This window comes from Phragmites australis, chromosome 1 (assembly GCF_958298935.1).
Source record: "Phragmites australis chromosome 1, lpPhrAust1.1, whole genome shotgun sequence".
NCBI classification, from domain to species: domain Eukaryota; kingdom Viridiplantae; phylum Streptophyta; class Magnoliopsida; order Poales; family Poaceae; genus Phragmites; species Phragmites australis.
Window position 1 is genome coordinate 15,485,948 of NC_084921.1, and position 27,673 is coordinate 15,513,620.

Below are 27,673 nucleotides of genomic sequence, written 5' to 3' on the forward strand. Positions count from 1 at the left end.
TCCCGTGATATTTATTTGCAAGGATGTTAGCACACACTGTTTGCAATGAGGGATCATGTTTCGCTTTCCTTCCAAACATGGCCTAGCTTCCAAAAAATGTCTGCTCTGGAATTTTTGCCACATAGGCAAGTACATGCTGATTAGTGGGATTTGGATCTCGAGTGACAAACTAAAAAAGTTTAGGAACTCAGATTTGCATTTTAAGAGTTAAGAGTGATTGATGGCAACATAGGACAAATTTAAGGACCCTAGATGCATTTAATTCCCACATTTAGTTAGGGTTTAGGTTTTAGATTCAATGGAGAGGAAATGTGGCCAATATTTAGAAAATGTGCAATCAACTGGCAATAGACATCCCCAAACATGCGGCCTTTGCATCAGTGCGACCGGTTCCTTCTTTGCCGCACCGCCACCACCTCGCCTATGATGGATTTTCCTCTTCCCTGTCTCTGGTGGCTTGCAACCGCTAGACTCACTATAGTGTAGTGTTGGTCCCTCCTTCCATATGCTCGATGGTCACCATCCGATCCACTATCTTGTCTTTGCTTCGGCTCCTCCCTCTATAATTGATGTGACCTTGGTAAAACCCACCCCTAACCCAGTGGTGACCATAGGAGGCAATGTTGGAGAACAAGCCTCTATAGCCAATAGCCCAACATGGCCTTAGTGAACTCCAACCCCTAACATGGTGGCAGTAGCTGGAGGCAAAGCCAGATAATGAGGTCCTAGGAAAATTTGATGATTTTTATTGTCTGTGAAGTAGCAATTCTTTTATAAAAGCTAAGAGCTTTGAACACTACTAGAAAAACCCTAAATCTAGTCGGTTCAATAACCGTGGTCATAGTCGGTTTCAAAAAACCGATTGTAGAAATCGCTATCACAATTGGTTCTTGTATCGGACGGTCACACATAGTCGTGGAGCCAAGAACCAACTATGATAATTCCATATCTTCAAAAGGGTCTTTCAAGCCTGATAGAGAGAATGACGCACTTACTATGGCCCTAGGAAACAAGGAGCACCCATGTCGCACTCGAGGCAAGGGAGCTGGGGTTCCATGGCGTACGAGATTCCCATAAGACATCGTATTGTATAGGAGTTGGATGAGATCCAAAACTGAGTGAGAACAATAGATAAGTGAATAGCTTAAAGCACATATAAGTGAACAGCTCGAAGCACATTTCAATTGAGGTCGCAGCAGGGTAGGCTTATTCAGTCGAGGAAAGGATGATCATGCGTACCAACCTGATACCTATAGCTACAGAAAGGTAATGGTGGACATAGGACTTCCCGAATTCATTGAGATTAGGCTGGACATAACCACTAAGGATGAGATCACAACTTTAGAGGATGATGTCCACAATCTCATTATGTGGTGCAAGCATTATATCATCTTGATCCTTTTAGCACCGGACCCCTATTTCCACCATCACATTCTCCTTAATAACTGATCCTTCTGTTTCCATCACCACCTTCTCCTCTAGGCTAATCTGAACATCAGAAGTTGGATAAAACTAGTCATCATAAATTTAACAAAGCAATGGCTAGCATGAGGACTACACATGAGAGACGGGACATGTCCATGACCTCTCCTAAGAAGGCCTGACACATAGCACGCAGGGTGTCCTCCTTGAGGGACAAATAATATAGTGGGGCCTCGCCTAAATCAAATGTCAACAAATATGTAAAAACCAAGGGCAAGGAGCGCAAGGATTGCAATCATCTACCAGTTATTTAAAAATATGAGCGAGGTGTGCCATTCTGTATGCAAGCATAGTTAGAGAAAATATCATACTTGTGCCATAATTTACATGATTGGTACCTGAATATGACCAATGAGAAGCGCCCGTTTTGCCTTATGATGGCATATAAGTATAATCATTTTCCCCAAGCCAAGGATAAAATCATTATTGATTTTGACAACTTGTGCAACCTCTACTACTTTTTGTGCCCCGGTGTCAATCATATGAGATGCTGGACACTTTAACTTTCTACAACCTCAGTCTCTGTTCATGTAAGTACAACTAAATAGTGTGCCCTTAACTAATTTGTTGTTTACAAATAAATGTATCAGGAAACCAGATCCCTTAAGAAGCAGATTAGATTCCTTATGTAACACTCTAGAGTCCAAACTAGCTTAAGTTCACCCACAAATTGGGTAAACCATACACTCACACTAACCCGCTTACACTTTTGTTCCCGCTTCATGTAAAAGGGTTAACTCAGGGTTGGTGGCATAGACTCTTGGCCTTATATGTTGGTGTAGCTCACCCTATACTAGCAAGGTGGGACTAAACTTCCAAACTCATATGCGAACACACAAGGGCCACCATGTATTTTAGTTTGGGCCATGATGTCACATACACCCCCTTAAAGGGCCCGATGCCCTCATCGGTCAAAAATACCCAAAACCAGGGCAAATGATAAGGAACATTCCCTTTTACCACACATCCATAATTCTAGTGCCGGCACAGTGCCATGTCAAGCGCCCTACAGGGCCCACACACACCACACGCCACATGTCAGCACCCTAGCCCGCACGTGATCATGTAACTGTGAGGGTTAGCTTTGATACCATATGCAAGACCTTAGAGTCCATACCTGCTTAAGTCCACCCACACACTGGGTAACCACACACTCACACAAACCCGCTTACATTTTTGCCCTTGCTTCATGTAAAACGGTTAACCCGAAGTTAGTGGCATGGGCTCACCCTACACTACCAAGGTGGGACTAAACTCCTAACCTCACATGAACGCACACACACATGGGCCACCATGGGCCTATTTCATACTGGGTCGGGATGTCACACCTTGATCCACAAACATTCTGCCTAAGTTACCTTTGAAACTAGCAATATAAGGTTGAGGAGTACATAAAAATATACTATACTCTAGCAACAACAAAGACATACATACTTAGAGCCAACAACTTCAATTAAGTGTTTCAATGGTATACTCATTCATGCCAGGCATAGGAAAATTGGTGTTTCTTTGATCCAGGGTCACAGGGAGCTGCAGGCTTAGGTTCAGGTTCGCGAACCTTGCAACTTCGCAAGATCACAGTTCGGTCACGTGAAAACTTTTTTGGCATTTGATTGAGAACCAAACGTAAGTTTTGTTGGCTATGTACATGTGCAGTGACCACTCGCTACTACTTGTCCCCATACAGTATGATAGCCGCATGGTGTTCTTTGTAGCAACATCTATTATTGCCATTTAGAAAATTTCACAAAAATGAACTTTTAAAGTTTTTCAACAAATCAAATCAAATAAGAGTTAAAATGGGCAAAGTATTCCAAAGGTACAACATATTTAAAATTTGAAATTTGAAATTGTGCTTAAACAAAATCATATTACATTTAAGAGTTTTTATTGCTGACTCTAATTTGAATTCTATTTTTTATTCCGAGGAAATATTCAAACAATTTCCACACCCTTAAACCTTTTGGGCCAAGTCTGTTGTCCATTCTCAATTTCTCACTTAAATTGAACTAACCTAGAACTTCCTCCTTTTTCACTTTCCTTTCTTTCCACCACAAGCTGATTCCCCTATCCTTTTAGGCCATCATGGCCCATCCATCGATGTTGCACCGTCCACACCACCTTGGCCCATTTTGGCTCATCTTGCGTTGTGCCATGCCAGCTCGTTGATGTGTGGGGCTAACTATCGAGGGTTAATCCTTGACAATGCGTCCGGGGTATACCAGTCGATGGGAGCGTGATCCACCTTTCCTATGGGTGTGTGTGTATGGATGATGAACTCAAGAACACAAGGGGTTATCCAGGCTCAGGCCTCCCGTGGGATAACAACCCTACGTCCTATATATTTTCTTAAGATGGGGATCAACTTGGTTACAGAAAGAGTTCCATCTCTTACAAGCCTAGTCCTCCCTCCTTTATATAGTAGGAGGAGAGACGTATATACAAACAGTACATACTATGACTATGGTAGTCTCATTCCTGCTGAAAACCCCTACTGCAAGGCCATCATTACGGAGAATAGGCATCCTAGTCCACCTGGTCGTCTTGTACATCATGTCCCATCAGCCACACACCGTCGCGCCCCGTTGCGTGGCCATCCATAGATTTAATTGCTACGGGATGAGCTACTACACCACAGTGCCACACACGACTTTGCTTGTCGAAAGGAGGTGCCTGGGGAAGGAAAGCACTTGAGTGAGTAGCATTAAATGAGATTAGTCTAGTTTGGTGAATACCTGCCTTACAACTAGCAAAGGCTGGTCGTGGGGTTTCCTTCCATGATTAGGGGATTGGTCGCGCAAGCTCTACTAGATGTGCGCGCTGGAGTCAGCTATTGATAATATCTACTATTAGTGGGCCTTTACAGGTGTGGGCCCACAAAACTAGGGATCCATTATTCTTTATATCGACAGTAGCACCCAAGCTCCCCTGGGGATACGGGAAACTGAGTGGTTTTGCCTTGTGGTCGTGGTCCGACCGTACCACTTGGATCCTAGGTGAACATAAGTTTTAGCCCAGGGAGTGGTCATTGACGCCACTCCCTCATGTGGTTGGCTCAAGTATCGCTTCCTGATGGGAGGTTAAACATCTAGAGAGAGAGAGAGAGAGAGAGAAGGATAGAGAGATGTATGTGGGAAAGAATCATGTGAGAGAGAAACATTAATTGCCACTGGACCTGAGAGAATTTTGGTTCCCCACGTGCGATCCTTCGAATTTTGAAACGGGTGAAGTCTGTAACGGTTGTGATATTGCACTAACCCTATAAATTGGAAAGCCAAAGGCTCCCCATGACCTTTTGCCAATCTCTCTGAGCCTTTACACCTTCACACCCAGAGCCCCTTGTTTCCGTCACTGTTTGTGCTTCCGCTCTCCCCTCCGCCACATTTCAATGGCACCATGCACAAGCAAAGAGCTTGGCTTTCCCAAGTCCAAGTTTAACACGACGAGAATGAAGCAAATGTGTGACAACTATCAGCTCCCTCATCGCCTATCTTTGGGGTACCGCCCTTGGGAGGACATTCTTGCTCCCCGTGAGGAGGAAATCATGATGTTTGTCTCCTTCTTCTTGGCCAGCCTCGTTCCTTCCTTTTTAGAGTTCTTCACCACCGTCATTTCCTTCTACAATGTCTACCACCTCTACTTCAACCCTAATTCAATTATCATTTTGGGAATCTTTGCTCATATGTGCGAGAGTTTCATTAGGGTCAAGCCGTGCCTTGACCTCTTTAGATTCTTCTACATGACCAGGTTACAGATTGGCCCGACCATCGGGAGCTACAGATTTTGCCTCTGCAATGGCATTGCGGGCTCCTACCTCGAGGGCCTTAAATCGCCATGGTCATGTTGGAGAGAGGAATGATTCTATCTTGTTATAGAAGATTCCTTGGACAACATTCACATTCTGAGCCAACCAGCGTAGACCACCGAGCACTGGGTAAGTGGCTTGCGATTCTCGAGGCACAGGTTAAGTGGCTTGCGGATGCTAGGCTGTCTAAGTGTTGTCCACGACTACATCAAATGTCAGTTGTGCCCTTTGCGGAGGAGAGCACATCTGATGTACAAGTACATCGGGAGTGATGACATCATCTAGGAGAGCTCTGCAGGTAATATCGTAGCTGCTTCCTGAGCATTTTTTGTTTTTCTTGTGCGGCATCTTAAGTATCCCCTTCTTACCCAGATCTCCCTAATGAGGCCATCAATTCGTAGGTTAAATTCTTATGGCGGCAGCCCTGAGGAAGGGTGGCCCTCTGTGTGATGCTCCTCCGTTGTGTGATATCCCTTCGTTGGAGAGGGCTCAGATCAGACTAGTACATTTAGCATTTTCTCATAATTTTTACCTCTAAGCCTTCTCTTGGGTGAGGGTTTCATGGTTTCGTGTCGCTACAGGTTCTCCCCGAGGTCAACATCATGTGTCCAGTGATTGATGAGGTCATGGGGGTCATCCGGGAAATCAACTCTAGTGCCCTCCCGACCTCTCCATCATCCAGTACTGCTTTGGTTAGTAGTCAATTTGGTCACAGTGATAATCAAGCTGCCTGGAGTCAGATATCGACCACGGGTGGAGGTCCTGCGAGCGGTACTGGTCAATAGAGGGTTGACTAACCTTACCCCAACTAGACTCACTCCGATTAAGTCCGTACTGACCAGATCCACACTGACCAATCCCGTCCCGACCAGAGTCGCTCTGACAAGGCCCATACTAACCAGGTCTGCACCGACTAGACCACCCCAACTAGAGTCACCTTGACCAAGCCGAGGGTGATCAAACTGCTGCTGGCCAAGGCTCTATGTCAGTGAGAAAGAGAGTGGTGGAGGACTCGACTTTCGTGTGGAAGCATGCAAACATGCCCGTGGGATACCAGTCACAAGCGGCTTCATGAGGACAAGGCTCATGCTCACCCCTCCTCCCACACGGTAAGTTTCTTGGTTAGTCTTAGGTCCTTGATTTATGTTTTCTTTCTTGACTCCATAATCTGTTGCCATTGCATGTCCTCAACCCCACCATAGGCCTTGGTCGTAACTCCTCCGGTGCCTCAGCAAGAGCCCCCAGCCTCCCGCAGCTCCAACACTGTGACCATTGGTCATGACCTTCGTGCCTGCAGAGCCGGTCATGGAGCCTACTCTACCTTCTAACATGTTTTCCTTGGTCGCCAGCCTTCCTGCCTCCATCCGAAGATTGATTGCCAAGAGGGAGGCAATGGACAGTAGGTGCGCCAAGCTGGAGAGGCTGATGGCTGATGAGAAGGAGGCAAGGCGCTCACTCCAGCGGGAAAATACCAAGCTTCAACAGGAAAATACCGTGCTTACTGCTAAATGTTCCCAACTCAAGGTGGATGTGCAAAAGACCCGTGATATTCTTGAGGAAGCCTTTAAAGCAATCGGGTCACCCCAGAGGAGAGTCGGACTAGACACTATTGACCCAAAAGATGATAGGGCCACTCTTGGCTGGGCCTACACCATCCAAATCCTAACAGTGAAGTTTGTCCAGTTCCCAGGCATCATGGCAGTGAGAACCTCGGAGGACATGACGACGGCAGCGAAAGTCGCGATGAAGTATGTTTTCGAGTGCTGTCGCAGTCGCGACCCCAACTTCAACCTTGAGATCATCCAGGAAGGGGTCATGACCGTCGGTCTTATTTCCATGGAGAGGCTTGAGGCGGAGTGTCAATGGTCGGTGGATTTTGTAGGGTCTATCTTTCAAGTGTATATCATCGAGGAGGCCATAGAAGAAGAGTAAATCTCAATCTGAAGTTAGTCCAAGATCTGAACTATCCAGGTCGTACCCGAATCAAGCAGGGCCACAACATGATGGCCACCCAAGGTCGACGACATAGAAGGAGGCGTTGCCTCCAAAGGTGTTGCCTCTGGTGCTCTGTTTTCAAGCGGAGCATCCTCTTCACTCGTGACCTATGGGGGTAGCGCTGGATGGCCGTGTTAGTCTTTCTTCAAATATTTCAACCAGGACAGGTTCACGAGAAGAAGCTAGATAGCCAGCTCATCGACTAGGAAGTTGTCCTTGAGAGGGACATGACCTCGAAACTGAGAAAGCGTCACTCTAGTCTTCTCACTTCCACGGGGTATGCCACCATTGTCGGCTCAGAGCACTTGAATTCCTTTTGCACTTGTTTATGACCAGTAGTGAGTCCCCTACCGCTAATAGGTGTTTTATCCCAAGTGTGGAGGCTACTCGCATCCCGAACAAGAGGTTCTTGTATTCTGCAATATTGTTAGTGGCTGAAAAACATAATTGAACTACGTACCTGAGGATGGCGCCGGTCAGTGAGGTCAAGACCACTCCAGCCCCCGCTCCCTTCAATGTGAACAATCCATCAAAGTACATGGTCCAGTGCTCATCTATCTCTAGTCGTTGTTCTTGTTCGGGCTCAAAGGACAACCACTCGACCATAAAATCAGCTAACGTTTGGGACTTGATAGCTGTTTAGGGAATGAATGGAATATCAAACTCACTTGAGCTCTACTACCCACTTTGTTGTTCTTCCTGTAGCATCCCTATTGTGGAGAATTTCTCTAATGGGAAGCAATGACATTACCTTGATTTTGTGGGCCTAAAAGTAGTGTCTGAGCTTACGAGAGGCCATCATTATGGCATATAGTAGCTTCTGAGCCTGTGGGTATTGAGATTTCGCGTTGTGTAGGACCTCACTGATGTAGTACATAGGTTATTGAAATCCTTCTCGTTCGTTGACCAAAACCGCGCTCGTGACCTGTGGGATAGGTACAACATAGAGCAAGAACTCCTCATCTAGTCTGGGATAGGTGAAACATAGAGATACCTTTTGAGTTCCTGGAAGGCTGTCTCTACTTTTCGCATCCACGAGAAGTGGTCACTTTTCTTTAGGAGCTTGAAGAGCAGCACCCCTTCTCTCCTAACCTTGAGATGAACATGCTTAAAGTCGCCACACATCCTGTTAGTTTCTAGACTTCTTTTAACCTAGTTGGGTAGTTCATCTAGTCGATGGCTCTGATCTTGTCAAGGTTTGTCTCTATTCCATGAATGGATATGAGGAATTCGAGCAACTTCTCTGATGGGACTCCAAACGTGCACTTCTCTGGGTTTAACTTCATGCGGATTTCCAAAGGTTGTCGAACGTTTCCTAGAGGCACCTGACCAGGTCATCCTTAATTCTATTTTTCACGACCACATCATCAACATATGCCTCAATATTTCTATCGAGCTATGGTCAGAGAATGAGCTAAATGCAATGTTAGTAAGTGGGACTGACACTTTTCATACCAAAAGATATTTTTACATAACAAAAGACCCCAAAGGGTGTTACAAAAGCAGTCTTCTCCTCATCTTCCCTACACATGCTAATCTAATGGTACCCTGAGCATGCATCTAAGAAGCTTAGCAGATCACTGCTAATCATTGAGTCAACAAGCTGGTCGATCTGGGGCAGAGGGAAGAGATCTTTTAGGTATGCCTTATTGAGGTCGGTGAAGTCAACTCACATCCTCCACTTGTCGTTGTGTTTCTGAATCATGACTGGGTCAGCAAGCCATTCGGGGGGATACTGTACCTCATAGATGAAGCCTACTTCGAGGAGCTTATCGACCTCCTCTCGAAGCACTTCCTTTCGGTCGGTGGAGAACCGATGCACCTTTTGTTTTTCTGGTCACACATCCGTTCGTACATACAACTTGTGCTCGATCACATCCCTAGAGACTTAGGGCATATCAGATGGACTCCATTAAAAGACATCCATGTTCACCTGGAGGAAAGTGATGAGCACGAGTTCCTATTTAGGGTCCAATCGGTCCCTATCTGGACCGTACTAGATGGATTAGTGTCATTTAGGCAAATTGCCTTGAGCCGATCGTTTGGGCTAGCGATGGCATAGACTTCCAGCGAGAGACCACTCGGCCCGACATCCTCTGGCTGTGACCCGGGAATTAGCACGATCATGTCGAGGCTCTTGTTGTCACAGTGTAGGGTCGTCATTACGTTGCCAAAAATAGTGATGGCCCTTGTCACACCAAGGATCTTGATTGCCTAGTATACATAGTGGGCAACGACCATGAATTGGGCCATCACGGGTTGCCCTTAGGATCACATTATAAGCGGTCCCGAAGTCCACCACATCGAACAGGACCCTTTTAGTCCTAAAGTTATTTGGAGAGCAGAAGGTGACGGGCAGCTCGATTTGCCCCAACGGTTTAGCCGAGGAGCCAGGGGTAATTATGAAGAAGGGAGGAGATGGCCTCAACACACTCAAAATCTGTAGGGCGTCCAACACACCGACGAATAGGAGGTTGATGGAGCTCCCTCCATAGACTAGTACGTGACCCAATCAGGTGTTCTACGCCATGTGTTCGACCACAATGAGGTAGCGACCATGGGTTCGTACGCAAGGTGGTCCACCTGGCTGAAGCTGAGGGGTACCTCCGACCACTTTAGATGAGGGCTCGGGCCTGGTGTGGTTGCCCACACCTCATGGACCACCGACTTGTACTCCCTCTTTGAGGAATACTTTGTGATACCTCCGAAGATGTGGGTATAACATGTGGTCGACCTATTGGAACCCTAGCACCAACTAGTCGGGGTCGGCCCCATCCTTGCCATCATTGTCGCTCCTGGGTTTGTGGTCCCCAAGCTCCTTGTCGATGATGCCCCGCACGACCTTACACTCGGTCAGGTCTTGGGTGTCTGTACAATGGATTGGGAAGTAGTCTCTGCCCTTCTTTCCGTCCTTTTTCTCGAAGTGCCGGCGTGGTTTGCTGGTCTGCCCAACCACTATGACCTCGAGTGATCCTGCCTTACACTTGTTCTTCTTTTTCTCCTTCCGACTGACTCCTTTGGAAGAGGCTGGTTGGTTAGAGGTCAGCCACGGCTTCGGGCCACTCTGGCACTCTCGGGCCTCAGTAGCTTGCGCGCACTTGTCTGTGAGCTCAAAGTGCTTGGTGGTGCTCCAGACTTATTTGGTGGCCAGCTTTTTGACTATCTTTTGGTCTCTAAGCCCCCTTTGGACGGCGATGACCATGGATTTACTCGTGATCTTTGGAATGATGTTCCAGCGTTTAGTGAAACGTTAGATGAAGTCTCACAGTGACTCATCCTATTGCTGCCTAATTTGGTACAGGTCATCCTTGACCCCTGGTCTAGCATATGTTCTTTAGAAGTTGTCGACAAATTGGTCGCACAAGTCCTCCCATGAGTGGACCGACTTGGTTGAGCTAGGACCAGGACCAGGATGAGCCGATCAAAGTGTCTGGGAAATAGTTTGCCATGACCTTCTCATTGCCACCCGCGGTCTACATCATGGTAGTGTAGATCTATAAGAATTCCTCTAGGTTAGAACAACCAACATACTTTTCAGCTTGGACTGGTCGGAACTTGTCCGGCCAGCACACCTCTTGCAATCGTGTCAATAAGGCTTGCACCCCGTCCCATGATGGGGAGCCACTGGTTGATGGGAGACCGCACATGCTAAGGGAGAGAGATGACAGTCACAAATAGAGGAATCTGACACCTCTCCACAATGGGGAGACGAGTGGTAGGGCCGCTTGCACTTGTCATGGCCTTGCCGAGCATAGTCCTCCTGCTCTCAGTTGGCCCTCTGGCCTTTGATCGTGCTGTGGATGTCACGTTGGCGAAGAGAGTCACATAAGTTAGTGGTTTAGGTATCCCAACATGATAGGGATCTCCTAGTACCCCCCGTTATAGTTGGGGCACGAGATTTGTCTTGCCGTGGGGCCTGGTACGGTTCCCGGTGATCGCGGCCATCACCATTCCTAGAAAGGGGCGCGGTCTTTGCTACATCAACTTGGTGTCATGCGGTTTCTGCTAGGAGAGCGAGGTCGCACAGCTATGGCGCCATTCGCGAACCTTCTGGTATTGCCACTGGCGGGTGACTATGAGGCATTTGTATGGTCTGCAGGTTTTGTGCTGGCGTCATGGCCTCGAAGTCAAGCTGCTGACGACAGAGTGATGAAATATTGTGAGGGAGAGAGCCCTCGACATTTGTGTGCTGCGAAGGCCTCAACGATGATTCCACCAAGGACTACTCGCTCGGTAGGCGCTCCTCTACGTGGCGTTGTAGTTCCTAGGACCGTATTGGAGTGCCTCCTTGTCCAGCGTCAGGCAGGATTCCCTCTAGGAGTATGGCATGGGGGTTACTACTGGCGCCTGGGGGACGAGAACCTCGGCTATTCCCAGCTTCATGGGCTACCGTACAGACTTCTTGTTGGATTTTGGAGTTCCCAGACTCTGTTTCAGTACTATAAGCTTGGAGCACATCGGGCTCATCTGGGTCATATCTCATGACAAACACCTTGTGGCGTCCAGGGTCCTCGGAATGAGACTCAACGGTCATCGTGGATTTGACCATGGGTAGACCAATTAAGTTATCGACACTTCTAGTGCCGACACAGTGCCATGTCGTGCGCCCTACAGGGCCCAAACACGCCACGCACCACATGTCCGCACCCCTAGCTTGCCCATGATCGTGTAACTATTAGGGTTACTTTGATACCATATGTCAGACCTCAGAGTCCATACCTACTTAGGTCCACCCACACACTAGGTAACCACACCCTCAAACAAACCCGTTTACATTTTCGCCCTCGCTTCACGTAAAAGGGTTAACGCGGAGCCGGTAGTGTTGTGCCTCCCTCCTACTCCAGCCTTGTCCTCCCTCTCTCTCCTCAATCTCTCCATCTTTCTCCCACTCAATACATGCATACAATGAGACATATGTAATGTAAATCAATAATAAAGGCACCTTCATTAATACATAGTAATTCATGTCACACATATATACATCATAGTTCTCACAGTTCACCCCCCGAAAAGTTGATCGAGTTAAGCTAGTCTAGTATCCCTCTACCTCTCTCGCGATGAGGATCGTGTCTCCGCACAGACGGTTGATGGCGTTTGTATGTGTGGGGATGCGGGGGGGGGGGGATGGTGGTGGAGTGGAGGACCCGGCCATACCTGATTGACCGTAGCGTCGCCTAAGCTCCAGGTTCACCGGCGTGTCAAAGACATCAAAGTATGACTTCTGAACGCTAGTACGGTTTGAGCATTCGACCTCCTATGCAGCGCATTGACATGCCACCCTCTCTTCCTCCTCTTCCTGGGCATGCTTACTGGAGGTTTTTTCTTGCTCGTCTGCAGTGCACAACTGACGGGCCATCCTCACATCCTCCTCCTCTTGGCTGCACTAAGGGGCCACTGCTTCTTGCTCCTTCTTCGCATCATCGTTGTAAGGCCATTCTGTCGAAGAGTTTTCCGATGGTACTAACTCTGAAATACTTTCATTAATACATAGTATTCATGTCCTATATTAATACATAGTAATTAATGTCCTTCATTAAAATGATGTCATTTGGCGATATGTAAGCTGTCAAACCCTCTGGTAGGCTTCCTCCTTGTCGCATACTCTGTACTAAAAGGTACGGTGTAATCTGAAGGTTTGTCACTGGTCAACGGCACAATCGGTTCATGAAACTCGTCATTTTAGTTGATAACATGTTCCATGAAGAACCCAGCGATTTATTCTTGAATGGAATTTATTTCTATAGGTTGTAACTCTTTTGTGTGTAGTTTGGAGTGTGGCGTTTGAATAATCGAAAGAATTAGTCCTTGAACACGTGTAGAAATTGAAAAGAAGGCATCGATATGTTATTTCATACCTCAAGATCATTGAACCTGACAGCGTCTCCGTCCGGGCTGAATCCGTGCATGAAATCTAGAACATAAAACGCACAGAGATTCGTGCTGGGTGGCTACCTCATACACTTCAAGAGGAAATGATTCATCAGTGGAATGAAATGAACCTTTTTATTCAGTTGGAAATGCAAGATATGAATATTCTGTGCGTACCAAAAAGTCACTTTTTACATTATACTCCTTCCTGAGTGGAAAGTGAATAACACTCTTTTTACAGTATCTTATGTACACACTGTATGTGAATATGAATACCATTTAAACTTAGATGCAATCGTTGAGACGATGAAATGATCGAATTTACCTGTTTAGTATGTCGATGAGGTTTTCGTAAGTCGTCTGAGCTCTCTTTTGGAGTACAGGACAATGATCTTGCTCAAGTCTAGATGGATGATAAAGAGGATCCAATGAAAGCTGCAGGAATATTATGTCACCATAGCAAATTAGTACTAGAATCGAGTTGCCCATAAAAGCAGAACACCCAGGCACGCAAGCACGTACTCATAACTGTATGGTAAGAGTATGAATTTCTTGTATTGGTGGTGAAATATACACTTCAATATGTAGTTCTCGGTGAAGTCTGGACTCTTCCTTACAAGCGTCTGGTTCACAAGGCCATGATCGATGAATCCTATTTTATGATCAACTTGTTGTCTGCATGCGCGGTTCTCCATTCTATTAAATAGAGAAGTTTGCCCTGCAAATTCAAGGTACAAGATCATATAACAGGATTTATATGCATAAGTCACTTACAGAGTCTACGGTCTGACTATGGCCACGTCGAGGGCACTTTCCTTGTACAGTTCATACAAGTCCTTGAAATACACCAAGAAGGAGCCGTTCCCGTTGAGAAAATATTCTTCTGTGTATCTTACGGGGAACGCCTGCAAACCCTACCTGGATTGATCCAAGTAACACTGATGTAATCGATGCATTTGAGTTGTAAGGTTTCTTTCTATATCTGGTTTGACCAAAGGTTTTGTCAACTCAAATGGCCATGTAACATCCAAATTTGCAATATCCGCTCCCACAGTAAGCCGTGCTAGTTCTTCTGCTGATAGTCCAGAAGTAGCCAGGAAGTCCCCAATGCTTGGAGCATCCTACACGATTGGAGATGATTTGCTCTTGGCCTACTTCTTACTGATACGTTCGTAGTCACTCGGTGACTTACTTGAAGCCGCCCCTGTCTGTTTAGATTTAACCATATTTATGAAAAATTTCATATTATCTTCAGGCACAACATGCTTCGGTGGAGGTGGTGGAGGATGGAAATGAGTCATGACACTGGCATCCACAATCTTTTTGGTTTCCTCATCAGTGAGTGAATAGACATCCTTGGGTTCAACCAACTTCTTAGATGCCACCAGCTTCTTAGATGATATCGTGTGATTGGATGTTTTAGAACCTGATCATGTTTTCTGAGCTGATGGCTGGCTTGTTGATTATGCTAACTTCTTGAGCGGTGGACTTCTTCGAGGCGATGGCTGAGGAGGTGGACTTTTTTGGGAGATGGTTGAGGAGTGAAAGATCTTTGAGGTGACGACGGCTTGGGCCGTAGTGGAGAGTAGTGATTCTCGGTAGCTATCCCTGGTGGAAACACTATGTAGGCCTTTTTCCATGCGATGAATGTGTGCTTCTTCTCTCCTATAGTGTCGCCCCCTCCTTTGCGGGGTAATCCACATCAACATGATGGTACTGGTCAACTGCCTCGTCTACTTCAACCACAGCATAGCCCTCCGGTATCGGACGTCCGTGCAAATGTTCGTGGGAGCCGCGGGGATAAGCCACGCCAGAAGCCACCTTGATGGTAATGTTCCTAGCACCAATGTGCAGTTCACACGATGTTTGTGCTCTGATGCGATCCACGTGATAAGTGATGGAGTCAGCTCTGGGATTTCCCGTGGATGCACAACTACTCTGACGAGCACCGGGGCTAGAGCACGCAACATTAGGAGACGTTGCAGGCCGTTCTCGATCGCTCGTAATGGCGCCTCGTTCATGCATGAGGGCTTGTTGTACTGCTTATGCTATCTTTTTGTCTGTATGTTCCCTCTCACGTTGTAGTGCTTGTTCAAGCATTTGCATTATCCTAGCTTGTTCTGCCTCTCGTTTTGCTTCTCGCTTTGCTTAGGATCACTTTCAACTCTTGTAACTATCGACGTCGCCTGGGAATCCATATTTCCAACCCATCACCCCAACGCCTCAAGTGCGACCACCGTGCTCCTTGTTTCCCAGGGCCAAGATGTGCTCGTTCCTATCCCTGTCTGGCTTGAAAGAGCCTTTTGCAGACTGCTCGTGGGCTTCTGCAAGCTTTTTTGCAAGAGTTTACGTCACTTCCTGGTCTTTAGAGGTCGTAAAGCATAAGCTTCCATCAGACAAGTAAGAAGCACCTCTCCCAAGAAGGAAGCGCATCACTCGATCACTCCAGCCCTCCATCTCAGGCGTGACACCTCTCTCTCGCAGTTGATCTATCTGTTGTTGCCACTGCCGTTCTTTCCTCACGTACCCACGACTGCCGACTTTGTGGGGGTAGAGGTTCTTCTTTGAGTTCGCTTTGTTCACCTCACTCAACCTCTATGCTTCTTCCGACAACTTGTACTCCGCAAAGGCTTACCAATGATCTTCTAGTTGTGGCCACTTGCGAAAATATGGTGTTGTACCTTTCTGCACATACATTCTGTTCAGTGTGCCCTTCTAGTTCTTAAATGAAAGACTCAAGATCATTAGCGTCTTACGCTTAACTACTTCCATATATGTCCCTTCACGGAAGTCACACTTCTCTAATATAGGCCACGAGATGTCATTCTTGATCAAATCAGGAGCCACATGCTGATCACCTCGTTAGCCAAGCCACAATTAGTAGCTGATGGGCACGTGATCCTTAACAGCAATCCCATAGACTGACTTGTATGGCCCCAGAACTCTCTGAGGTGCAGTTGGCTCCCCTACTGGTGAGACCTGCGTGATCACAAATTATCCCGTAGGCATCTTCGAGGGACCTTGGACATGATGTCGCTCCTGGGATTGCTCATTGTCGTGACCCTCCAGAGCATCAAGCATTTGCGCATAAGCGAAAAAACTATTGCGAACTTATACGATAATATGTAGAATAGATGCATTCATCTACTTATGAATTACCTCATCGCCTCCATAGGCATCTATTTGTTCCAGGTTGAGGTAGTGGCTCAGGCTACCTTCTTTAATATTTGACAGCGGCACTACATCTTCTTCTGGCACCTGGGCCGGATCGGTGGTTGGTGGTGCCATCCCTTCCTGGGAGTTCTGCATGCGATGATGACGAGCGGTTGAGTATTCTACAGATAGAGATAATGCTGACGAGGGAGGGAGAGAGGCTATCGAAAGAGTGAGATAACCATGAAGGAGTCGATAGATATAATGCATACACATACAATATTATAACTAAGTACATTATGACCACATTTAACAAAAAGATGTCACATCTTACGAAGCAAAATAGGCATAAAGGTACTGACAATTGACACATTCATCTTACAAGTCACATCATCTTACATAGCAAAATAATGATAATTACAACCAGAACTAGAATTATAACATCTTTACACGTTTCATCACACTTCTTCTTATTTTTGAAGTTAGCCAATTTTAGCTCAGGCTTGGATGATTTGACTGTTGTATGCTGCAACAACTTCATGTTTAGACTTGTATCCTTTGTAACATGCTCCTTTGAATCCATTAACTTGTGCGTGGCATTCCTTCCAACACGAGAACACTTCACTTTGTTGGCCACGATGGACAACATACCATGCCATAGCAGTCCTAAATTTCAGATAATAGGCATAAATGACATACTGGATAGTGCTTTTCATAAAAACTCATCATAACAGTGCATTGATCAGTACTAAAATAAGCATAGCAGCAATATCTATACATTAGGGTGTGTAAGAAGAAAAGCAACAAAGAAAACAAAAATCAGTCACAAGCATCATATGCAACCACCATCCAACAAAGAGTCTATTATTTGATTGATCTGCATCAGATTATGGAGATAATTATATACGATTGCAAGCTCAACTAGGATACTGAAAAGACGTGCAAGGTGCATGTGTAATAACCATCTCAGTCGAGTTTTGCAGTCATATGTATGGTAAATAGTTCTCCAATTTCATCATTTGTAAAAAAGTAAAACAAGTATGAAAACAGTGCAATTTTTAATACAACACATAACATGAGTTGAACTATGCTAGGGATGAACAATATACCATGTCATAGCAGTCCTAAATTTAAGAGAATATGCAAAAATGATATACTATACAAACCACACTAACACCAAAAAATGTTACTGCTGAGAAAAGATAGTGTTCATGTTATATTACAGCATAGTGGCATAAGCAAATGGCCTTATTAGGACTTCCGTATTGATTACCTGTTCGGAAAGGAAGCAAATGACCTTATTACGACTCCAGTACTTGAGAAAAATGCTAGCTTTCTCTCCGACTAGGTAATCAGTACTAAAGTCCTAGAAGTAATAAAGAAATATGGCCTCGAGCCATATCATCATCGCCACTATTATATTGTATTTCAAAAGAAATGTTTGCTTCTCTGTAGAGAGCATGACCTTATTAGGACTTCGATAATTTGCACCAATGTCCTCCACTGTCCTATCATATCAATGTTTTTGAGATTTCAGCTAGCAAATAGAACCTGATCTAGTTCTTCAAAATTTAAGACATCATCATGGATATGGCTGCTATGCCAACAAAGTGCACAAACTCTGAACAGAACAAATAATAAAGTGTCGAGGCATGAGAACTGAATATCAATTTGCAAAATGACTGCTCAGAGAAGCTATCATAACAATTTACCAAGTATCAAATATATTAGATAGACTTTGAACTCATAGCAGCACACATCCAGGGATCAATTTAGCATGTATTTCACTGGATAGCTAAACCAACATGGATTTCTCAGTGTAAAGGTACAGAACCGAACATACAACAAGCAACATCCAAGTCTATGTTAGTGTACTCAGAAATCAAGCCCAGTCTCAGTGCATTTTTTCATCACAGAGAAATGAAAAGAATGAAATGAGGTACAAAGTATGACTAGTGACACGAGGTTTCACTCAATAACCAGACGTTGATTATGAAGAAACTTATTCTCCGGTGATGGGTAGCATTACCTTTAGATATTTAATCTCAATGATAGTCAACCTAGAGTTGAAAATGACGAAATTGATGGATGTTATGACTACATATCATTATGGGAGTCTAGATTCAGATATCTGAAGGGATACCATTAGCTGAATCAGGATAGAGAAAATAGACATATTTATAGTGTACAATTGAAAAAATCGTTATATAGGTTAAAACAACTTGATAGAATATGGTAAATTGTTTAAGTGAATTTTTCAGAAAACGAGGCTACACATTACAATCAATTAAAAAATCACTAGACTACCCCCAATAATAACCATTTTTTAACAAATATGAGATGATCCCACGGTTTAGCGCCGTCCGAAATATCGGCACGTACGAACTTACCCGCATGCGTCGTATGTGCACCCGACAAGCGCGTTCTCGCAAGCACGTAAAACACGCGGAAATATTGGCGTCACGTCACCAGTCACCTTAAAACGATCCACATATGTGCGTGGTTGGTTTTGTGCACGTGCACAAAGATGCTCGTGCATAAAGATGGTCAACTGGGCCGGGCCTAACGGGCCAGCCCATGGCACGGAAAAATTGGCCCGGCCCAGGCACGGCACGGCACGAAAGTAAATGGGCCGTGCCGGCACGGCACGGTTAGGCGGGCCGTGCCTGGGCCGGAGCCGCGGCACGCCGGGCCGGCACGGCACGGCCCATTTAAGTTTTTCTATTTTTTAAGGTTTTATATAATTTATTTATCCCTAATACATAAAGAGATCCTTAACAGGGTGGTAGAGTCATTGCTTCCCATGTACGAGGTCTTGAGTTCGATCCCTGCATTCGGCGGTTTTTTGATGTTTTTCGGGATTTTCACGTGTTAACGGGCCGCCAGGCCAGGAAAATACTAATGGGCCTATCGTGCCACGGGCCGGCACGGCACGGCCCGATCTTAAATGGGCCGTGCCTGGGCTGCAACCACAGCACGTGGGCCGGCACGGCACGGCCCGTTTAGCTAACGGGCTGTAACGGGCCGTGCCCAAAACGGGCCGTGCCTGACTGGGCCCGTGCCGTGCCGGGCCGGGCCGCCCATTTGGACATCTTTACTCGTGCATGTGCGACTTTCTGAATGCACCAGATGGATTCCCATTTGAGCAGCACAAATGGCTTTCGGTTTTAGTGAATGGTCGGTAACGAAACCTTAATTGGCTTTCAATAAACCCTGAGTAAAACTCTTTTCTAAATTTTTTTTGGCCAGCAACGAATAACTAAAATTAAGGGGAAATTCCTAAACCACCGTTACCTTTGGAGTTTTTCCTTCATAAACACTCATAAATATTATTATTTTCACTAGTAACACACCCACGACTTTTAGGGGCTGTCGGACCGACTGGTCCCTGGAGGCAGCTCCCAGGAAGGCGACCCGGGTTCGATCCCCGGCGCTCCCTCTCAGGGCGTTCGTTCATTTTCTCTGCAAAATGGATGAGTGTGGATCCTGTTTCTGAAAAAAAAAACACACCCATGACTTCCTACGTCTCCAGAATCATTTAACCGGACAAAATTTATCAATATAGAGTGCAAATAATGTAGTGCTATGTCGGACTAATATAACGCTCGACACTAGAAGTCACATTGACATCGCCATGCCATGCTACAAGCCATGCAGGCAACTCGTCGTGTGTTCAACGGCCTAGGGGTAGTGGCGAAGCTTGCATCTACATGAAACAGAACATAGAAGAATCATGGATAGGAGATTGGAAAGAAACAAATACAAAGGGTTTTCCCACAAACCCTAAAAGTTGTAGATAAACATATTGGACATCAGCAATGAGGGCGCTCACGGGAGACTGTGTCGCACCATGAAGCACCCTATTCTTTCTCAAAAGATAGTTATGTATTTATGTAGGGTCAATCTATAGTGCGCTTGAATGAGGAATACACTCAATTTTTGGACCATCCAATCTTCGATCTGGTGGACAACGTGCATCTTCTACCTCTAGTCATTTTTTCTACAACTTCCTCCTCCTGATATGCTCGCCGACGAGCATCTCCACCACGTGACACCCCACCCCATCCTCCTGCTCCCTTCTCCAACAACTCCTGTATCATCATGCTTACCAGGTTTCGCTGGGCTGTTGCTGTGAAGCCCCTGCCTCGCCACCACATCGCGTGGTCCTGCTGTCCTGAAGGATCGAGATGTTACCTAAAGAGGGTGTGAATAGGCGTTTCTAAAAAATTAAAACTTTGCAACGGATTAAATAGAATTCGGAACCTTCGGGTTCAATCTAGAACTTCTGACCTTTGGTCGACACCTGCTGCTTCCCTTAAGGGAAAAAGAATCTACCATAAAAGAGATGGAGATTGACTAGATTCCACCCTGCCGGTTGACAACATCCAATGTCTCCCACAAGGGTGCCTGCACAAGAGCGAATACAAGAACAACAAAAATAAGCAAATAAGACATGTGATTTGTTTCCCGAAGTTTGGATCCAAGGATCCTATGCCTCCGTTGAGGAGCTCACAAAGAGCCAGGTCTCTTTCAATCCTTTCCCTCATGGAGCGACCACGAAGATCGAGCTCGGAGCTTAATTAATGTCCTCTTCCAATGCGGAGGTAAGGATGGCCTTCGCAAACTTTCTTATGGCACACCACAAGCTTAGGTGCTCACGAGTGACACCTAGTCATCTAGGAGGATGAACCTAAAAGAGTAACAAATGCGGAATCGACTGGCTTGACAATGAACCAAGTGCTCAAAGGTTGGAGATGAAGCTCACTAGCTCCCACACTTGCAATCCCTCACTCTAGTCCCAAATCCTTCTAAGAATCGAAGCTTAGGTGAGTGGGGAGAACTCTAGAGGGCTTTCAATGCTTTTATCTCAAGTTTGTTTGGCTCCTCAGGAGAGGAGGGGTGAGAGGTTATTTATATCCAACCCCAAAATTTGACCATTACAGTGCATTCTGGCCTAACCTAAAACTTCTGAGTAGAACCTGGAACTTCCAGGTTAACACGTGACCAGCAACCGAGGACCCTAACCTGGAATTTCATCCAGAGGTTCTGGTAAAAGACACCAGAATCTGGAACTTCTGGGTTAACTAGAAAAACCAGACCAAGCACCCCTGCCTGGAGCCCCATCTGGAGGTTCTAGCAGCTCGGAACTTCCAGATTGCACCTAGAACATCCGGATACATAGAACTTGATAGCACACTCCAGTGTACATCGGGTGACTTGTGTCTCTCATAAGTAGTATAAATAGGTACTTCGAGCACTGAGACATCTTGGTACAGCATACCTATACTCGATTTCAAAAATAAAATGAATTTAAATGTATTGATTGGTCACATGTCGCTTCTGTTCTCCTTTTTTGTATATCGTCTTTTAATTTCTTCATGGGAATACATGTTCATAAACTGATTAAACTTTATTAGTCCCTTGATTGTTTATCATTAATTATTCAAAACCCACATAGGGAGTCTAGATGCTTTTTTAATCTCTTCTTTTTTGGTGATTTATGAAACCATGATTAAGGCTTATAAATGATAATTGAATTAAAGATTTTGAATCCTAAGATGTATGGTGAGCTCCTCCCTAAATGTGTGCATTGATTAAAATTTGATTTTAACATCAAATGCACATATTTAAAAAGATTTTACGAGAACTCCCCCTATATCTTAGTATTCGTGGGGTGCGAATAGTGTGAGTGTACATGATAAATCTATGATGCATATGAAAAGATATATCACACAAAAAGAATAAACTCAGCATTACACCAAATCATATAGGCATCACATACTACTCACACAATCATAGTTAGGACTTAAAAAATAAAGTTCAACATCTATCTAGCACACCATATAGGTCATCACATCATTTAAATAAAATCTTACATGTCCAACCACCGAAAGATAAAGATTTAGCCGAAGGATAAAGGAACTAATGCTACACAGAATCTGGAAGTTCCAAATTCACCCAGAAGTTCAAGGTTCTAGGAAAAAATTAGACAGCTAAAAGAAAGATTACATTCTCTCCCCCTTTGGTATCAAGTCACCAAAAAGGAAAGAGAAGAAAAAATAGAGATCTCAGTCGTTGTCATCCTCGAAGTCATCATCCCCATCACTGTTGTCATCATCATCCTCATTTGAGCTTTTATCGGCACCTCCAATGTCTTCTTCTTCTTCTTGTTCTTCTTCTTCAGTGTCTTCCTCATCACTTTCTTGGGCACGAGCAGTAGCGAATGGTTCGACACCAACAGCAGTGGCTTGGGTTGCATCGTACCAATCCCAAGGATTCTCAAAAGTCTCAAGCTCACTAACTTCCTCCTCGGAAGCTACCGTGAGCAATGAGGCTCAATTCCCAATTTGGCATGTATTTCCTTTTGCCTGGCCTCAAGTTTCCTCATCCTCATATTTGTGCGATCATTATGCTCCTTGATCTTGACTGCATTGTGGGTACATACCTTGAATATATATTTGAGAGCTTTCTTAAAGAAAGAGGATGACCCACGAGGGAGAACCACACCTTGGTGCTGCCCTAAAAGGAGAAGGCACGCTTGCATGTCCACTAGCTTGACCATCATTTAGTCTTATCCTCGAAGGCTCATGCTTGACCTCTTTCACAAACACTTTCTTAGTGACCCTTTCAATCATAAACATAATGTATAGGGCATAAGAACAACTTTTGAGAGGAGTGATGGAAGTGAGATGGATTTCTTGCCAAATGAAATCAAACACACTAAAACCTTCGGCATCACTATCCATCTTTGCAAGAAATTTCCTTGTGAGAGATTGAATCGAAGTAGCATCTCCACCTTTAGGAGCTAATGTACTTTGGAACATTCTATTGAGGAGCTCATAGAAATGTTTCATACCTTTGATTTGTCCATACACAACTTTACCGCTCTCATGATCATACATAAAATCCATCTCGCTAGCGGAAAGTTGAATCTCATCATGAATTTTTGCCTTCCTAGTATCACGTATATCAAACCCAAGCATATGTGCAAAAACCATGTATTTGACTTCATACTTCATTCCTTCGATCATCCAACTCATGGTTGGGGCTCATCATGATCGAAATAGAGAGTGGCATAGAATTGTGCAATTACCTCAACACTCGAATCATATTTGAAGCCCATGATCTTCACATTCTTTTGCCCACAAGTTGTTATGATGGCATTGAATTATTGATTATTCCTCTTGGACATATAGTCCCAATCAATCCATTTCATGTAAGTGATTGTCTCTTTGGGAAAATGACTGAAGCATAGAAATCTAGTTGAAACCAAGAATGAAATCTATAATATGTGGCTTGCTTCTCATATTTATACGGATCATTTTCCCTCTCTTTCTTGCAAAGCCCCGACTTGCCTTTATAATCAAATGTCCTTCTACCAAGCTCATTTATATTTGTTGTGTTATAAATAGGGCACAACTTCAAAGCTGCTACAGAGATATGACCTTGTTGCCTAGAGTGATCTTCTTCTTCCTCAATGTCATCTTGCCTTCTAGATCCAGAAGCTACTACCTTTCCTTCGCTACTATTTGCTCCCCTTCACTTCCTAGGTGGCAAAGCAACACCACGAGTCACATTTACCATTTGGGCCATCTCTTCATTGCGGATGCTACTTGACCATGAAACGAATACTTTCCAAACAACCTTGCGGGCTCCAAGCTTCACATGTCCACTGCCACCTTCCTCTGAATCGATCGGCTGCGACGGTTGGACACTTGGTGCTTCAGCTTGAGGATCATATCGAGCTTTTGTCCTCCTTTGGAAAGATGAACCCATCAAACCTTTCACCAACCATCTCAAACTGCTCTGAGAAAGATATGGAGGATATGTCTGAGATAGGGTATTGATTGAGGAAGAATTGGATTTAAAGAATATGATCTAGGTTTAAGTTGCTGGATAATCCAAAACTTTCGGGTTGAATCTAGAACTTCTGGATTGCCCGAGCAAGGGCAAGAATTAGGGATTTGAATGATTTAACCAAAGGAATAACAAACCCTTACAAAACAAGACTCTATGATAGATAAGGAACTAATTCACCAAAGAAAATCGACTCTAATGCTCTACATTGAGAGATCAGGAAGTTCGGTTTTGAAAGATACCTTGAAGATCAACCAATGAACCTGAAGTCAGATCGGAGGTTAGCCCGGAGTTTTCGACCTAGAGAGAGATGACTTGGGCGAAGGACTTGAGATCTTGAGGGTGAAATCGAGAGATCTTCGGTGAGGGCACCACCGGGGGGAGAGGAGGGTCAGAGGTTGTAATAAAATGAATGGAGGTTTGAACCAAGGGGTATGTCTTGGGGAGGGTTATAAATCTCTGGAACCCAGAGCTTTCGGGTGGAAGCCAGAGCTTCTGGGTGAAGACTATTTTTCAAAACCGAGAGGGGTCACCTGGATGGATCTCAGAACTTATAGGTGAACTGACAGAATCCTGAACTTCTGGGTTCAACCCGGAACCTCCGAGTCCTATCAACCTGAGAGAGCTAGATAGAGAGCTAGGAATTTCTAGAATCCAGAACTTTCAGGCTGAAGCTGGAACCTCTGAGTTCTAGAGGATGACATATAACATTTTGAGAGAGCTTGAGCTTGAGATTCGATTTGGATTTTTGAGAGATTAGAAAGTTGGACATATAAGAAGTTTTGTCACTTGTGACTTGTGATCAGCCAACAAACAACAATACATAACAATGATAACAAATAGCAAAACATGATCATAAGATCAAACAATCAAATCTTTTGGAAAACACCTCTAAAAATATTTTTGCAAACTTCTAGCTACCGAAGCTACTAGACTAGAGCAATTAATTTTATGCAACACATCAAACCACATTACGAGAGTCTAGGATATTTAGCTCACTTCTAAACTCATAAAGCCTTTGCTTGTCTAGTGGCTTGGTGAGGATATCGGCTAGTTGTTTTTTGGTTCTCACATGGCAAATATCGATATCCCCTTTGGTTGAGTGGTCTCTCAAGAAATGGTGTTAGATATCAATATGTTTGGTTCTTGAGTGTTGCACGGGATTGTTGGCTATTTTTATGGCACTCTCTTTGTCACACAGAAGTGGAACTTTGGTTATGTTGTAGCCATAGTCTTTCAAGGTTTGCCTCATTCAAAGAAGTTGAGCACAACAAGCACCCGCTGCAACATACTCATCCTCGATGATGGATAGGGCTATGAAATTTTGTTTCTTTAAGAACCAAGAGACCAAGAACCTACCTAAGAATTGGCAAGTTCTTGAGGTACTCTTTCTTTCCACTTTGCAATCGGCATAATCGGAATCCGAATAGCTAATTAAATCAAAGATAGAACCCTTAGGATACCATAAGCCAAGGTTAGGGGTATGAACCAAATATCTAAGAATTCTCTTAACAGGTATCAAATGATACTCTTTTGGAGTGCCTTGAAATATTGCACACATACACACACTAAGCATTATATTAGGCCTAGATATACAAAGGTAAAGAAGGGATCCAATCATGGAGCGGTATACCTTTTGATCCAAGGTCTTACCGTCTTTGTTGAGGTCGAGATGTCCATTTTCTTGCATGTGAGTTTTTATAGGATTGACATTATCCATATCAAATTTCTTGAGTATATCCTTGATGTATTTGGTTTGACATATGAATGTCCCTTCCTTGAGTTTCTTGATTTGAAATCCTAGAAAGAACTTCAACTCTCCTATCATTGACATCCCAAACCTTCTGGTCATAATCCTATGAAAATATTCACAAAACTTTTCATTAGTAGAGCCAAATATTATGTCATCGACATATATTTGGCATACAAATAAATCATTATCAACCCTTTTAGTGAAGAGAGTGGTATCAGCTTTGGCTATTTCAAAGGCCTTTTTGATGAGAAAGTCCCTAAGGCATTCATACCATTCTCTATGTGCTTGCTTAAGCCCATATAATGTCTTACGGAGTTTCTACACATGGTTAGGGAACTTGGAATCTTCAAATCTGGGTGGTTGCTCCACATACACCAATTCAGAGATTGGGCCTTTGAGAAATATACTCTTCACATCCATTTGATATAGCTTGAAATCATGGTAAGTAGCATAGGTAAGTAATATACGAATTAACTTGAGCCTAGCTATGGGAGTATAAGTTTCACCAAAATTCAAACCTTATATTAGAATGAAACCTTGAGCAATCAACCTTGCCTTGTTTCTTACCACAGTCCCATTCTCATCTTTCTTGTTGTGGAATACCCATTTGGTGTCAATCACATTTTAATTAGGTCTTTTCACCAAGGACCAGACTTCATTTCATGTGAAGTTGTTGAGCTCTTGTTGCATAGTTATCACCCAATCTGAATCTCCAAGTGCGTCTTCTACCTTAAAATGCTCCAAAGGGGAAACAAAAGAGTAATATTCACAAAAATTTACAACTCTTGAACGAGTGGTTACCCCATTTTGTATATCACCAACGATATTGTTAACCGGGTGATCTCTTTGGATGCTTTAATGTACTCTTGGATGTGGCACTTAGGATTGAGTTTGAATGTCTTCAACTTCATCATCATCAAGGAAATTGTTGGAGTCATCATGAGCTTGATCTTTGACTTGAGCTGATCTAGGTGGCTCCACTTGGGTTGACAAACTTGGTTGATCTTGACTAACATTGGGCTCTTGTCGTTCTTTCGGCTCTTGAGGCTTTATCTCACTGATGGTCATCTTCTTGATTGTCTCACTTGGAATATCTTCATCACCTAAAATATTAGGATTAATTTGCTCTACTTGGAAGCTATTAGATTCATCAAATATCATATCACGTATGATTTCAACACAACCAGTGGTTTTGTTGAAAACACGGTATGTATAGGTATTTGATCCATATCCAAATCAAAATCCTTCATCAATCTTAGGTGCAAATTTAGATCTTTTAGCCTTCTTATTTAGAATGAAGCACTTACTACCAAAAACTGTAAAGTATGACACATTTGGCTTGTTACCGATTAGATGCTCGTAAGCGGTCTTCTTCAAGATTTTGTGAAGGTATAACTGGTTCATGGCATTGCGTGAGGTGTTGATGGTCTCTGCCCAAAATTGATCTGAAATCATGTACTCATCAAGCATGGTTTTTGCTGACTCGATTAGAGTCATATTCTTACTCTCGGCAATCCTATTTTCTTGAGGGGAATAGGGTGCCGAGAATTCATACTTGATAACTTTTTCATCAAGGAAGTCTTCAACTTGAGTATTCTTGAACTTATTTACGTTGTCACTTCTCACTTTCTTCATCTTCACATCAAACTTATTTTGGGCTCTTCTTGTAAATTTCTTGATTGTAGCTTGAACTTCACTTTTACCATGAAAAAAGAATACCCAAGTAAAACGAGAATAATTATCAACAATAACTAAACCAT